We start from the raw sequence: 6,000 nt of genomic DNA on the forward strand, positions 1-6,000 counted from the left end.
ACACTGAAAATATTTTACCTTCATGCATAGAATGTATGAAGGTAAAAAACCTTCAGCCTTTACAACCACTTTAAGCCTGTAGCGTCAGAGGTAAGTTGCAGAAAACAGAACTTGTATTTATGTTAAACTTTGGCAATGCACAACAAGTCTGATAGGAAGGCAACCAACCGGGAAGACTCACAAAATGCAACAGCGATATGTAGTAGAGCAGGTTCCGGATGTGCCAACAGTGTCTGTCTTGAGGGTAGAAATGCAGCCTGGCTGGTTTGTGCCCAGCTACTGTGGTCTCCAGGAAGGATGGAATGTCCCTATTCTTTCCCTACTCGCCGTGAACCTCTCCCTGCTGTTAATCCCTGTCAGACAGGTGACCTGTCCTTACACTACCCACACGTGAGATGCACCCCAAGCCTGGAAGCCATTGCTTTAAATAGACTATGCCTGATCCAAAATGGCTGCCAGAGTCCAATCAGATAGCTTCCCCAGTTCCTCTTGACTTCTCCTCCAACTGCAATGCTGCAGTGGTCGAGCACTATCTACAGTGGAGAAAATAGACTTGCATCTGCCTACAATGGAACATTTTTTTTTATTACACATAGATGCAATTAGTGTCACGCGGCGCATACCCAATATTAACCACATGAAGGTTTCCTCCCACACTCCAAAGACATGCTGGTAAGTTAATTGGCTCCTGTTTAAATTGGGCCTGTTATGTGCATGCATGAATTGTTAGTTAAGGACCTTAGATTGTAAACTCCTACGTTCAACTTGAACATCGACTGTTCGCCCGTTCGGCGAATACCGAACATTATGGGCCGTTCGTGCCAAATTCGTGTGGCGCTCACGGCCCACAATGCACTGCGATGGCGCAGTGCATTGCTGGTTCATGGTTGGCCAAGCATGCACTGTGACCCTGCATGCTTGGCCAATCACAGCGCCGGCAGCGAGGAGAGCCATGATTGGCCACAGGCAGGATGCCTGTGGCCAATCATAGCTCAGGCTGTGTAGTACACGCCCCACACTATATAAGGCCGCCAGCGCGGCGGCCTTGTGTAGTGTGTTGGCGTCTGAAGCAGTTAGTGGGTGTTCTGTGTACCTTCAACACAGTATACACTGATCGTTATCGGCCGATTTTTCGATCTTGCTCTTCTGTAGTGGTTGTTGTCTGCGTGCCCTGACGGCAGTATACACCGCTATATTCACCTCACCTATATAGCTAGCGATATATCTATCCTTTATAATAGAGCTTGCAGTCAGTGTTAGGAGCTTGTGCATGCTGTCTGCGTGCTCTGTACCCAGTACACACTGCTATATCCACCTACATAGCTCTTCTCTATTTGAGCCATCTGCCATCTGCAGGAGTTATTGGAAGTTGTGTGTGCCTCCAGCACAGCACAGTATGCATCTGTATTTACCCTTTATTGCTGGTGTTCTATAATAAAGGCATCTGCAGGAGTTAGTGGGTGTTGTGTGCCTCCAGCACAATATACACCTGTATCTACCCTTTATTGCTGTTCTCTAATAGAGCCATCTGCAGGGCTTAGTGGGTGTTGTGTGCCTCCAGTACAGTATACCCCTTTATCTACCCTTTATTGCTGGTGTTCTATAATAAAGGCATCTGCAGGAGTTAGTGGGTGTTGTGTGCCTCCAGCACAATATACACCTGTATCTACCCTTTATTGCTGTTCTCTAATAGAGCCATCTGCAGGGCTTAGTGGGTGTTGTGTGCCTCCAGTACAGTATACCCCTTTATCTACCCTTTATTGCTGGTGTTCTATAATAAAGGCATCTGCAGGAGTTAGTGGGTTTTGTGTGCCTCCAGCACAATATACACTACCCAATTGCTGTTTTACCCAACTCCCTTCAGGCCATTACCATGTCTGGAAGGCCAGCAAGGAGAGGCAGACAGGCGCGAGCCGATAAAAGAGGGCAAGCAGGCTCTGTGTCTAGAGACAACAGTGCTGGTCGTGGACGCGGTGCATCGTCATCATCAGCACGTGGCCATGGGACACGCTTGTCCTTTTCGGCAGCTGGACATGTTGAGCCGCAACATGCCAACGACTTGGTAGAGTGGATGACCAAGCCCTCTTCATCCTCCTCATCCTCTCTCACCCAGTCTCAGGGTACTAGCAAAGCAGCTGCCAACGCATCGTCTTCCCTCGTCTCAATGTCATCATCAGTGACTCCTTCCCTAGACCCACCACGTCCTCCTGAGGAGTCTCCTGAACTCTTTGAGCACAGTGTTGGGTACATGCTTCAGGAGGATGCCCAGTGTTTTGTAGGCTCTGATGATGATACTCAGCTAGAGGAAGGCAGTAGCGTGAATGCAGAGAGAGGGGATGCTCAAGAAGGACAGCAATCTGGCAGTCATGTTACACAAGCTGCAGCATTCTGCCAGGTTTGCTACAGCGATGAAGAGGGAGGGGATGATGAGGACACTGACTCCACGTGGGTGCCTGGTAGGAGAGAGGAGAAGGAGGAGGAGGAGAAGGAGGAGGAGGCACATGTCCAACGAGGCAGGATGCCCTCCGGGGGCCAGCTTAGGGGCAGCACACCAACTGAATCACACCGCAGAGCTCCGCCTGTGCAGGGCGCTGCCTCTGCGCGTTATTCTAAAAGTTCTTTGGTGTGGGCCTTTTTTGAGACGAGTGCATCAGATCGCACCGCTGCTATTTGCAACATATGTCTCAAGCTTATCTCGCGTGGCCAAAACATCAGCCGCTTGGGCACCACATGCTTGACCAGACATATGTTGACCTGCCATGCAGCTCATTGGCAAGCGTACCTCAAAGACCCACACCAAAGAACAAAGCGGACCTCTCCTTGCTCCTCATCAGCTGGCATCTCCAACCCCACTAGACCTATAGTCCTCTCTGAAACCTGCTCTGAGAGGAATGAAGGTGTAGAATTAGGTGTGTCACAGCCAAGTGCTTCCGCGCACTCTGCTAGCAGTACACCCACGTCCGATTATAGCAGGCAAATGTCCCTGCCCCAGCTGCTGGACCGGCGAAAGAAGTTCACTCCCAGCCATCCACATGCCCAGCGGTTGAATGCTAGCTTGGCTAAATTGCTAGCACTTCAACTGCTGCCTTTTCAGTTGGTAGACTCGGCCCCCTTCCGTGAGTTTGTACAATGTGCGGTTCCTCAGTGGCAGGTCCCCAAACGCCACTTTTTCTCACGGAAGGGGATTCCGGCTCTCTACCGGCATGTGGAAGGCAATGTCCTTGCCTCGCTGGACAGGGCGGTCAGCGGTAAGGTGCATATTACCGCTAACTCATGGTCCAGCAGGCATGGACAGGGACGTTACCTGTCTTTCACGGCCCATTGGGTCACTCTTCTGGCAGCTGGGAAGGATGCAGGACAAGGTGTAGTAGTGTTGGAGGTTGTTCCGCCACCACGCCTCCAAAATTCTACTATTGGTTGTGACACACCTCTCTCCTCCACCCCCTTCTCTTCTTCTTCCTCCATGGCCTCTTCCAGTGCTCTGTCCTCAGAACCAGCGGTGCTCCGTAGGCGTTCCAGGGGCTACGCAAGTACGCAGGCAAAACAATGCCATGCCGTGCTTGCGCTGGTTTGTTTGGGGGACAGGAGCCACACAGGGGCGGATGTTTTGTCAGCTCTGCAGGGGCAGGCCAAGAGGTGGTTGACGCCATGCCAGCTTAAACCAGGAATTGTGGTTTGCGACAATGGCACCAACCTCCTCTCCGCCCTCCGACAGGGACAACTGACCCATGTGCCCTGTGTAGCTCACGTCCTTAACCTGGTGGTGCAGCGGTTCTTGGGCAGGTACCCGGGCTTACAGGATGTCCTGAAGCAGGCCAGGAAAGTCTGTGTGCATTTCCGCCGATCATTTAATGCCTGTGCTCGGCTGGCTGAGCTCCAAAAGGAGTTGAACCTGCCCAAGAACCGCCTTATATGTGACATGCCCACCAGGTGGAACTCAACGTTGGCCATGCTGCAGCGGCTGCACACGCAGCAGAGGGCCATCAATGAGTACCTGTGCGACTACGGCACCAGGACAGGGTCAGGGGAGCTCGGTTTTTTATCACCACGCCAGTGGGGCATGATCAGGGATGCATGCACTGTCCTGTCACCGTTTGAGGAGGCCACAAGGATGGTGAGCAGTGACAGTGCATGCATCAGTGACACTGTACCTCTTGTCCACCTCTTGGAGCATACGCTGCGTGGAATAATGGACAGGGCACTTGAGGCAGAACAGAGGCAGGAAGAGGAGGACTTCCTTGCCTCTCAAGGCCCCCTTTATCCAGACAGTGTTCCTGCTGTGCCACCCATCACACAGGAAGAGGATGAGGAAGAGGAAGAGGAGGAGGAGGATGATTGTGTCAGCATGGAGGTGGAGGCTGGCACTCAGCATCAGCAGCAGCAGCAGTCTTGTAGGGATGATTTACAGTCCCAAGAAACCCGTGGACTTGTACGTGGCTGGGAGGAGGTAGCTGCGGATCATGTTGTCCTTAGTGACCCAGAGGACTCCGGACCGAATGCCTCAGCTAACCTACGCTGCATGGCCTCCCTGATCCTGCAAAGCCTGCGGAAGGATCCTCGTATTCTTCGGATCAAGGAGAGGGACCATTACTGGCTGGCCACTCTCCTTGATCCACGGTACAAGGGTAAGGTTGCCGACCTTATCTTGCCATCGCAGAGGGAGCAAAGGATGAGACATCTCCGGGAGGCCTTGCAGAAAGGTCTGTGCAATGCGTTCCCAGAGACTGGGAGGTTACAAACTCCTGGTCCTGGACAACGTGTTGCTGAGGCATCGGTCAGAAGGAGCGGTGGAGAAGGTGGCCGTCTGACTGATGCTTTCAGACAATTTTTTAGTCCGCAGCCCCTAGGTATTATCGGTTCCAGCAACCATCGCCAGCGTCTGATTTACATGGTGCAGGAATACCTAGGGGCAAGGTCAGACTTGGACACCTTTCCCACCGAAAATCCTCTGGCTTACTGGGTCTTGAGGATGGATCACTGGCCAGAGCTTGCACAGTATGCAATTGAGCTACTGGCCTGTCCTGCATCCAGCGTTCTTTCGGAACGCACCTTCAGGCCGCGTACACACGGGCGGACTGTTCGCCCAACTTAGTCCGCTGAACAGTGTTTCAGCGGACAATCCGCTCGTGTGTGGGCTTCAGCGGACTGTTTCAGCGGACAGTCTGACGAACAAAGTCTTACGGAATTTCCGTAAGACAGTCCGTCCAAACTTGGTTTCAGCGGACAGTCCGCTCGTGTGTAGGCTAGTTCGACAGACTAAGTTTGGCGCATGCTCAGAAAGGATTTACACGGCGAAGGTTGCATTGCAGTGTATTGGACGTCGAATTTCTCGTCCCGTCGTACGTGCCGTTCACGTCATCGCGCACGCTTTCAGCGGACTGTCTGCTCATCGTGTGTGGTCAAGTCCGTTCATGCAAATTTTGAACGGACTGTTTGTCGGATTGTCTGACGAACTTAGTTGGGCGAACAGTCCGCCCGTGTGTACGCGGCCTCAGTGCTGCTGGTGGCTTTGTTACCGATCACAGGGTGCGCCTGTCCACCGAATCAGTTGATCGACTGACCTTCATCAAGATGAATCAGTCTTGGATAACCCACAGCTACCAAGCACCTGAAGCTGATGTAACCGAATAATTTTTTTTGAAATATCACATCCCTTCAACACTGCCTATGCTGATGCTGAGTGACTGTCCTGTTATGTTGATTGTCTATCCTCTTCCTCCTACGCTGATATGTTGGAAGAACATTTCTGGTTCTGGGTGATGCCATCAGCCCAATTTTTCTGCCCGTTTAACAGGGGTGTTTAATTACAATTTTTGATGCAATGCTTTGCAGCAGGGCTAATTCCTGCAATAAAACTAGAGTATATGGGAGAGGTTGCAGTGTGGTGGCACCAGTGCCTAAGGCCCAATTTTTCTGCCCCTGTTTAACAGGGGCGTTTAATTACAATTTTTGATGCAATGCTTTGCAGCAGGGCTAATTCCTGCACTAAAACTAGAGTAT

The sequence above is a fragment of the Lithobates pipiens genome, unplaced genomic scaffold, assembly GCF_037356315.1.
Source record: "Lithobates pipiens isolate NorthernLeopardFrog02 unplaced genomic scaffold, aLitPip1_a1.2 Scaffold_3, whole genome shotgun sequence".
NCBI lineage: Eukaryota > Metazoa > Chordata > Amphibia > Anura > Ranidae > Lithobates > Lithobates pipiens.